Below are 10274 nucleotides of genomic sequence, written 5' to 3'. Positions count from 1 at the left end.
TCTGTCTGTGTGTGTATAACTATCTCTGTCATTGTATCTGTCTGTGTGTGTATAACTATCTCTGTCACTGTATCTGTGTGTGTGTGTATAACTATCTCTGTCACTGTATCTGTGTGTGTGTGTATAACTATCTCTGTCACTGTATCTGTGTGTGTGTAACTATCTCTGTCACTGTATCTGTGTGTGTGTATAACTATCTGTCACTGTATCTGTGTGTGTGTGTATAACTATCTCTGTCACTGTATCTGTGTGTGTGTGTATAACTATCTGTCACTGTATCTGTGTGTGTATAACTATCTCTGTCACTGTATCTGTGCGTGTGTGTGTAACTATCTCTGTCACTGTAACTGTGTGTGTGTAACTATCTCTGTCACTGTATCTGTGTGTGTGTGTATAACTATCTCTGTCACTGTATCTGTGTGTGTAACTATCTCTGTCACTGTAACTGTGTGTGTAACTATCTCTGTCACTGTATCTGTGCGTGTGTGTGTAACTATCTCTGTCACTGTATCTGTACAGCTATCTCTGATATTTCCCTCGCAGAGCTGTAACCCTGAGGCTCCGGTTATATCCCGAGGGTCAACTTACCAAAGATGGGCAGCCGGGGTTTGTCTGGGTCAGTTCCGAATGTCACTTCCACGCCCTCGGGAATGTGGTGCAGCGACCCGCGGGACCCTCGCGTAGCGTCCAGCTCCTTGCGGCGGCCGCTATTCCGGTCATTGGGCGCCGGCAGGGGCAAATCGGCCAGCGGCTTGTCGCTGGCCCTGGAGAAGCCCCGGACACTGATCGTGTCTGGGTCCCCGAGGCGGGAGAGCGGATGCTGGACATACTGCAGCCGGGGAGAAGTATGGCTCAGAGCTCGAGGTACTCCACCTAAAGTTGCCATTCTCAGCCAGGAAGACAAATAAATCCAAAATATTTAACTTTAACATCCAAGTAAGTGTAACCAGACTGGGCCAACTTATTCCCAGAGTTAGCGACTCAAGATTTATGCCTCTGGATCAACAAGCAGGCGTTGCCAGCGGCAACAGTGTAAGCCCAAATCCTATTCATTCAATTGCTTCTGCATTCAAAAAGCAGGAGGGAGTAGGACACAGGGCAGTGCCACACACAGGGAAACTCTGATAATGAACTACTGACAATACCATTTTTATAGCGGCACTAACAGTCTGTGCCTTATTATTGCAGTGTAGGCGGGCTTGAGGTTTAAGCCTTGAATAAGCAACCAGCTGGTCGAATAAACCCAAATTCAATGGGCAGGACTGATGGAGTGAATAGTACCTGCCTTAGAGACACAGGCAGATTAATAATGCTGAGATTTGATTTGATTTATTATTGTCACATGTATTGGTATACAGTGAAAAGTATTGTAATTCTGAGACCGCCTCCAAAATATGCAGATGAAAACAACAAGAATCAAATAAACTGGGTTGTTTCCCACAGAGGAGTGAGAAATTAGAACTAAAGGTAACATGGGGTAATTCAAAATGTTCTTTGACCTGATACTGCACCAAGCTGATACTTGCAGAACAAAGACACCGGTGGTGCTTAGCTTTCTTTCTCCTTCATTCTTTCATGGAATGTGGGTGTGACTGGCTGGGCCAGCATTTGTTGCCCATCCCTAATTGCCCTGGAACCGAGTGGCTTGCTCGGCCATAGAAAGCATCCTTTCCAGATGTATCACAGCTTGGTATGGCTCCTGCTCTGACCAAGACCTGCAAGAAACTACGAAGAGTTGTGAACATAGCCCAGCCCATCACGCAAACCAGACTCCCACCCATTGACTTTGTCTACACTTCCGGCTGCCTCGGAAAAGCAGCCAGCATAATTAAGGACCCCACGCACCCTGGACATTCTCTCTTCCACCTTCTTCCGTCAGGAAAAAGATGCAAAAGTCTGAGGTCACGTACCAACTGACTCAAGAACAGCTTCTTCCCTGCTGCTATCAGACTTTTGAATGGATCTATCTTATATTAAGTTGATCTTTCTCTGCACCCGAGCTATGACTGTAACACTACATTCTGCACCCTCTCGTTTCCTTCTCTATGTACGGTATGTTTTCTCTGTCTAGTGTGCAAGAAACAATACTTTTCACTGTATACTAATACATGTGACAATAATGAATCAGGTCAAATCAAACATTTCAGAGAGCAGTTAAGAGTCAACCATTGGGTCTGGAGTCACGTGTAGGCTAGACCAGGTAATGATGGCAGATTTCCGTCCTTAGCGAGAGCCACGTGAGTTTTTACAACAATTAATGGTTACCATTACTGAAACTAGCCTTATAGTCCAGACTTCTTGATTGAATTTAAATTGCTACCCTTGTCCCCAGAGCATTAGCCCGGGCCTCTGGATTACAAGTCCAGTGATAATTCCACTATAGCACCATCTCCCACTATGGCATTTTGAGTTTCATGACATTGCAGTGAGTGTTATCAAATGGGAGATATGAGATATATGCAATATATAGATTACTATATTGCAGCATTAAGTTCAAACAGCCTGTGAGTTTTTACTCTCCACACAAGCACATGACTCTATTCAATTTACTTAACCTGTTCTTACATCGCTATTTGGAAGAGAAACCTCTGCACGCAGAGTTTTGAGGTTGTGGAATTCACTTTAAGGATTAAGTGGGTGATGCAGAATCTATATCAATATTCAAAGTTAGGTTGTCTAGGGAGATGCAGGTAAAGGGGTTGAAGAGATGTAAGAACAGGTTAGGTAACTTGATTGGAGTCATTTGCTTGTGTGGAGGATAAACACTGACAGGCTATTTGAACTTAATGATCTGCTGCAATATAGTAAACTATATATTGCATATATCTCATACCTCCCATATGGTAACCTATGTATCTCTGTAACATCTTATCACAGATTAGCACTGAGACTGACCCCTGCCATTTGACTCAGGTCCTCTGAGATAATTCTCAGTGCATATATGTGAATGTGGTGCTCCACCTGCATTCTTTTTAGCGCAGGACTCCAGAAGTCAAGGTCTCAGCATCAGAAATCAAGGGCTGACCCGCAGAGATGCTCAAAGGAATGTCTTAAAAATCTGGAATTGAAATAGATCCTTCTGACGTGAGTTATTGCATGGAAATGACCTGCTTCCAAAACAGGTGATAAAATTGGAAGGATTAGAAGTGCTAACATGCACTGCAAAAATCAGAAGTATGGTTGCTAATACAATCTGTTACATTCAGATACGATTTGCAACAAATGAAATGGAGGTTAAATGTCCTGAAAACGCAGTATCTGTTAGTTGTGTTTGTTGTTTGGATGTTGGTTCCATGACTCCAGATTTACCTTGAATTCATCAGTAAACACGCCAGATACCTGGACACTAATTGTACCTAATCATTGTATCACTTTACACCAAAGCAATATTATCCTTTGTATTTGGCAGCAGAGCTTGCAGTGACCTGTTCAATTCAATTACAACTTTAAGTCGTGAAGAAACAACTTCCACAACCTGAACTGTATGCATGACCAACTTCCTGCTATACACCACAGGTTTCTTCTGCTGCATTATTCTTTCACTTCTAGGCTGTTCCTTGCCTGGTTTCCTATATGTATGAAAGTGTAAACACAGCCCAGGCAAAACTAGGAAACAATAAAGCTGTTTCATTAGTTTCTTTGATGTATTTTCAATTGTTTGGACATATGAAAATTATTTCTTTGGAGCAATGACTGGCAACACACTCATCTCTGGATTTTTAGTTATCTTCCATTTTTTCTAGGTCTCTCACCTTCAACAATTGCTTTACTACTTTGTTTCATTTCACTCCATTTGATGTTCACTTTCTTTCTAGCAGCCTTTGTTAAAACTGTTGACAGATGAACCTCATACAAATGTGTTAACTTGTTTATTAATAAAAACGAATGCACCAATTTCAACTGATTGAGCCTTGGCTCCAAATATGGGGTAGAAAAGTGCAAAACTGCTATTAGTGGGGGTTAAAAAAAAACAACTAAAGAGACAGGTCACTGTAAAGTAATAAACATCTGTAGTGGAAGTGGTTGAGTTACTAGGTTGTTGGACGAGGTTGATCAGAAAGACAATTAGATTTTCAGGTAGCTTTTGATAAGATTCCTCATATTAATTTATGCATAATACATGGTAGAATCTTGTAGAATTGGTGGTAAACTGGTAAATTATTACAATAGATTAAGAATTGTCTACATTGCTGTGGGATTATTGTGGTTATTGATGAGTGCAGATCTCCTTTGAGGCCTTGTTACCAAAGGCATTGCACAAGTTACTAGACACAATACCAGGACAGTTCTTTTTCATTATCTTCATTCATGACCTGGAATTAGTGTTGTGAAAAATGGTCCACCAGCTTGTGGATCTGTGTGAGTGTCAGTACTGTGGATGGGAATGAACTAGTCAAGCAGATCTTGATGTGATGGGCCTGCAAATGTCTTTTTAACTTAGATAAATGTAGTGTTATGCACATGATTAGGACAATGACAATTATGCTCATGTCCTACACCTTATAGAGCTTAAATCTGTCGAGAAGGAAAGAGATATTGCTTTTATTGCGCATACAGTAATTACCTCACATTTCATGACCACTGTGAAGAAGCAATGGCCAATGCAAATAGAATATTAGGTTCCAGAATGATTCTGTATACAAAGACACTCATCATTATCTTTAATTATGGCTCAACTGTGGGTGACGTTGAGGCTTTGCAAAAGGATCAGAAAAGAGCAAGAAAAAAGGCCCCCATAAAATAAACAGATAGGCTTAAGAGGCAAAGGACAGAATTTTCCATCCCCCTATGGCATACATTCTGGCAGTAGAGGTGGCTAGCCATTGGGTTTGAACAAAAGCTTGACAGTTAACTGTGCTCTGCTGCATTCTCCATGGCAGCAACTCTACCAATCAGAATCCACTCGCCAGTAAATCAGCATTCTCTTCTCATGCAATATAAGTTGTTGTTCCATTTACTGTTGGTAATCCTGCCATCTGTCCTGATGAGTGCAAGACAAAAAGCTTCAACAGCATGTCTCTTTTTTCAGCAATACTACTAAATGACCAGATGATATTTTTAAAAAGGAAAATAAATTATCTGGTATAAATTATAATTGATGTGTTCTCTTCCTGTTGGGGAGCACTTCAGCGGTCACGGGCATTCGGCCTCTGATATTCGGGTAAGCGTTCTCCAAGGCGGCCTTCGCAACACACGACAGCGCAGAATCGCTGAGCAGAAACTGATAGCCAAGTTCCGCACACACGAGGACGGCCTCAACCGGGATATTGGGTTCGTGTCACACTATTTGTAACCCCCACAGTTGCCTAGACCTGCAGAGTTTCACTGGCTGTCTTGTCTGGAGACAATACACATCTTTTTAGCCTGTCTTGATGCTCTCTCCACTCACATTGTTTTGTTTCTTAAAGACTTGATTAGTTGTAAGTATTCGCATTCCAACCATTATTCATGTAAATTGAGTTTGTGTCTTTATATGCTCTGTTTGTGAACAGAATTCCCACTCAGCTGAAGAAGGGGCTTGGAGCTCCGAAAGCTTGTGTGGCTTTTGCTACCAAATAAACCTGTTGGACTTTAAGCTGGCGTTGTTAAACTTCTTACTTAATAAATTATAATTAACAGGCACCTCGTCTGGTGGTGGCTCAGGTAATGAAGCTTAAACTTCAGGCTTACGTTGAGGATATTTGAACTCCTATTGAACTGTATTTTATGCAGAGGAAGAGCTCTCTTTTATTTAGTTACAGAAAATGCTGGAGATGTTTGTATCTCAATACTTAGTAATATAGTCTAACATATTTGCAAGTACACAGATGAAAAGCAAAGTAACTGCCTTCTTTCATTTTGAACCGCTCACAGTAGATCTGTTTGGAAACAGTGATTTATTGCTTCTGTAGTCTCATGCCAATATTTTCTTTGCCTGATTAATTGAGCTTATCCTAATCTTTAAGTCTCTGTGCTCCCGCAGTAGCAGTTTCACCACACGCTATTGCCTCATTACTATTGCCTCTGCATGAGGGCTGAAACCATGGTTTCTACCTAATACAAAACAGCCTTTTAACATAGTAATTCTGCCCACAATACAAACAGATCATTTTATTGATGTGCGCTGACATAGGTGTAAACATTGACCCCCATAAAATGCTTCATTTGCCAAATTATAATGCATAAATGGTAAATTAGAGTTTAAAGCATCTAGATAAAATAGTCAGGGGATGCACAGAATTGCTTAATAAACTGCATTTCAAAAACCCTTCTACAATCTGTCTTCCTCGTTTCCTAGAGATGTGTAAACTTTGGATTCAATCAAATGATGAGCAAACACTTCAAAACCTAGTGTATTGTATCTAAGTAACTACACTGACGTGCAATGCCATCATAGAATAGAATCCCTTCAGTGCAGAAAGAGCCCATTCGGCCCATCAAGTCTGCACCGACCATAATCCACCCCGGCCCGATCCCCGTAACCCCACGCATTTACTCTGCTAATCCCCCTGACGTTCAGGGACAATTTAACACGGCCAATCCACCTAACCTGCACATCTTTGTTTGTGGGAGGAAACTGGAGCACCCGGAGGAAACCCACACAGACAACATGCAAACTCCACACAGACAGTCACCCAAGGCCAGAATTGAACCTGGGTCCCTGGTGCTGCGAGGCAGCGGTGCTAACCACTGTGCCACCGTGTCGCTCAGAAGACTACAATTGAAAGTGAAGCTAATAGTGTGTGCTTCAGTGTTAAGTAGCTGTGTTTTATCCAAATCAATTTCTTGTCCAACTACTGGGAGAAATCTCTTGCTGTGTTGTATTGCTTTGTAGAGCTATAGTTTCCAAATGGTCCATTTCAATTTTCCCAAAAATGTGAACAAATCATGTTGATGTGATCAATAAGCTCTTAATCTCCAACCTGCGATATATACTCTTGATGCAGGAATTAATCGAAGAGACTGTAGCTGCAGGTTAGGCTAGAAACAGACTCATTCTGGCTTTGAAATTTTCACGTGAGCAAAGAATGTTGGATTCAGTGGCCTTCTGTAATGTTCTATGTTCTATATAAACATATGGATGATATTGGAATAGTGTAGGTTAGATGGGCTTTAGATTGGTTTCACAGGTTGGCGCAACATCGAGGGCTGAAGGGCCTGTACTGCGCTGTAATGTTCTGTGTTTTGCTTCTGAATCAAATCTAGCAGCGCTGTGATTGGAAATGGCCATTTAGTCTGTAGCTGATTGTCAGAACTAGCTTATGGGAGGCAGTAGCAACACAAGTATGACCGTTTCCCTGATTTTTAGCTCTTCCTGCTCCTCCCATTCCATGTCGTACTTCTTTCTTCTATTTACAGTGATCACCACAATAAGGTTGTCTTAAAAATGTGAATGTAATAGGGAGAATTTGAACAAATCACTGGACAAATAAAATGTCTTTGGTATGTTTTAACAGGCATATGAGATGTGAAAATGATGAACACGTGCCAGGGAAATCCTGCCTTTAAGCTGGTTCTGCCTTCAGACAAAGACCAGGAGGGAATTCGTCCCAGTTCAGACTCCAACACACATCTCATCACATTTGGGGAATGTCGTAACTCAATAGAACACTGGATTCAACAAAATGCAACAAGTGTGCAACTCCAACATATTTTTCTTGTATCAGACATTTGTGTTGGACTGGGAGTGATATTTACACTCACTTCACTTGTTGTACATAGAGGTACGCATGGAAAATAGAAGCAAGAGTAGGCCATTTGGCCCTTTGAGCCTGCTCCACCATTCATTATGATCTTGGCTGATCACCAAATTCAGTACCCTGATCCTGCCTTCCCGCCATATCCCATGATTCCTTTAGCCCCAAGAGCAATGTCTACTTCTTTCTTGAAATCACACATTTTAGCCTCAACTATTTTCTGTGGTAGTGAATTCTACACATTCACCACCCTCTGTGTGAAGAAATTTCTCCTCACCTCAGTTCTAAATGGTTTACCCCTTATCCTCAAACTATGACCCCCTAGTTCAGGACTCCCCCACCATCAGGAACATTCTTTCTGAATCTACCCAGTCTAACCCTGTTAGAATTTTATAAGTTTCTATGAGATCCCCTCTCACTCTTCGAAACTCCAATGAATATAAAGAACAAAGAACAAAGAAAATTACAGCACAGGAGCAGGCCCTTCAGCCCTCCAAGCCTGCACCAACCATGCTGTCCGACTTAACTAAAAACCCCTATCCTTCCAAGGACCATATCCCTCTATTCCCATCCTATTCATGTACTTGTCAAGACGTCCTTTAAAAATCACTATCGTATCCTTAAAAGTCACTGCCATATCCGCTTCCACTACCTCCCCCGGCAACGAGTTCCAGGCACCCACTACTCTGTGTAAAAAATCTGGTAAGAAGTTTAACAACACCAGGTTAAAGTCCAACAGGTTTATTTGGTAGCAAAAGCCACACAAGCTTTCGGAGCTCCAAGCCCCTTCTTCAGGTGAGTGGGAATTCTGTTCACAAACAGGGCATATAAAGACACAAACTCAATTTACATGAATAATGGTTGGAATGCGAATACTTACAGCTAATCAAGTCTTTAAGATATAAACAATGTGAGTGGAGAGAGCATCAAGACAGGCTAAAGAGATGTGTATTGTCTCCAAACAGTGAGACTCTGCACGTCCAGGCAAGCTGTGGGGATTACAAATAGTGTGACATGAACCCAATATCCCGGTTGAGGCCGTCCTCATGTGTGCGGAACTTGGCTTACTTGTTTAAGTCTCTTCCTGTGATTATATGTGTCTTTATGCAGACAGTACCCCTGTTAGTCTGTAAGTCGGATCTGGAGTCATTTCACTCAGTGCTAGTAGTTTTATCAGTGTCTTAAATCCCTGATTATTTGAAATTTCTTTAACAGACTGTACTATGAATTCTCCCATTTCTGACTGTGGAGTAGAGAAGGCTGAGGGGGGACATGATTGAGGTGTACAAGGTTATGAGGGGTATAGGTTGAATAGGAAGCATCTGTCCCCCTTGGTTTGAGGGGGGTCAATCATGAGGGGTCATGGTTTTAGGGTAAGGGTCAGGAGATTCAGAGGGGATTTGAGAAAAAAACATTCTATCAGAGGGTGGTGAAAATCTGGAATGCACTGCCTGCGAAGGTAGTGGAGGCTGGAAACTTTACAATCTTTAAAAAATATTTGGATGAGCATTTGAAATATTGTACTCTTCAAGGATATGGGACAAGTGCAGGAAAATGGGATTAACGCAACTTTACTGGTAGTTTCTGTCGATGCAGACTCGATGGGCCGAAGGGCCTTTCCTGTACAGTGCGACTCCATGACTAATTAGCTAAAGACAGGGTTAGAATCATAGAATCCCTACAGTACAGAAGAAGGTCATTCGGCCCATCGAGTCTGCACCGACCACAATCCCACCCAGGTCCTATTCCGGTAACCCTTCATATTTACCCTACTGATCCCCCTGACACTAGGATTAATTTAGCATGGCCCATCAACCTAACCCACACATCTTTGGACTGTGGGAGGAAACCGGAGCACCCGGAGGAAACTCACGCAGACACAGGGAGAATGTGCAAACTCCACACAGACAGTGATCCGAGGCCAGAATTGAACCCAGGTCGCTGGCGCTGTGAGGCAGCAATGCTAACCACTGTGTCAGCGTGCCGCCAGGATATTTGAGGGAGGGCTGGATAAATGTGTAAACTGGCAGATAAATGGAGAATGGTTTCAGGTAAGGGCTTCAGGTCTCACTCATTGTAAGTGTGAGATGGAGGGACATATTGCAAGTAACCTATCATGTAGGTGTGGCATGAGGTTCTACAGAAACCGTTGCCATATTAAGATGCCCAAGGTGTCACAGCCATCCACCCAATCATGGGGCAGCGGCATTCCCAGCAGCATCAGCGTGTTCTCTGGTCTCATCCTTGTTATTGATGTCAGGCGACTGGTCCCTTACTGGCACTTCCTCATCCTCATGAGTTTGTCCTCTTTGTACTGCAATGTTATGGAAGTCACAGCAGACCACAACCATCAGAGGGGTGTACTGTAATGCACCTCCTGAATTGTCCAGGCATCTGAAACATATTTTGAGGAGGTTGACTGCTCAGTTATGCTCCTGGTGCCGGCATGATTCTCATTGTACCTGCAGTTTCTGCAGTTTCTGCTCCCCGGACCTAGAATACCTGGTGCTAAAATGCCGGCACTACTGCCTTCCGTGGGAGTTCACCTCTGTTAACCTGACAGCAGTTTACATCCCAACCCATGTTGACATGAAAATC

This window comes from Mustelus asterias, chromosome 6 (genome assembly GCF_964213995.1).
Source record: "Mustelus asterias chromosome 6, sMusAst1.hap1.1, whole genome shotgun sequence".
Taxonomy (NCBI): domain Eukaryota; kingdom Metazoa; phylum Chordata; class Chondrichthyes; order Carcharhiniformes; family Triakidae; genus Mustelus; species Mustelus asterias.
Note: the sequence above shows the minus strand (reverse complement) of the source record.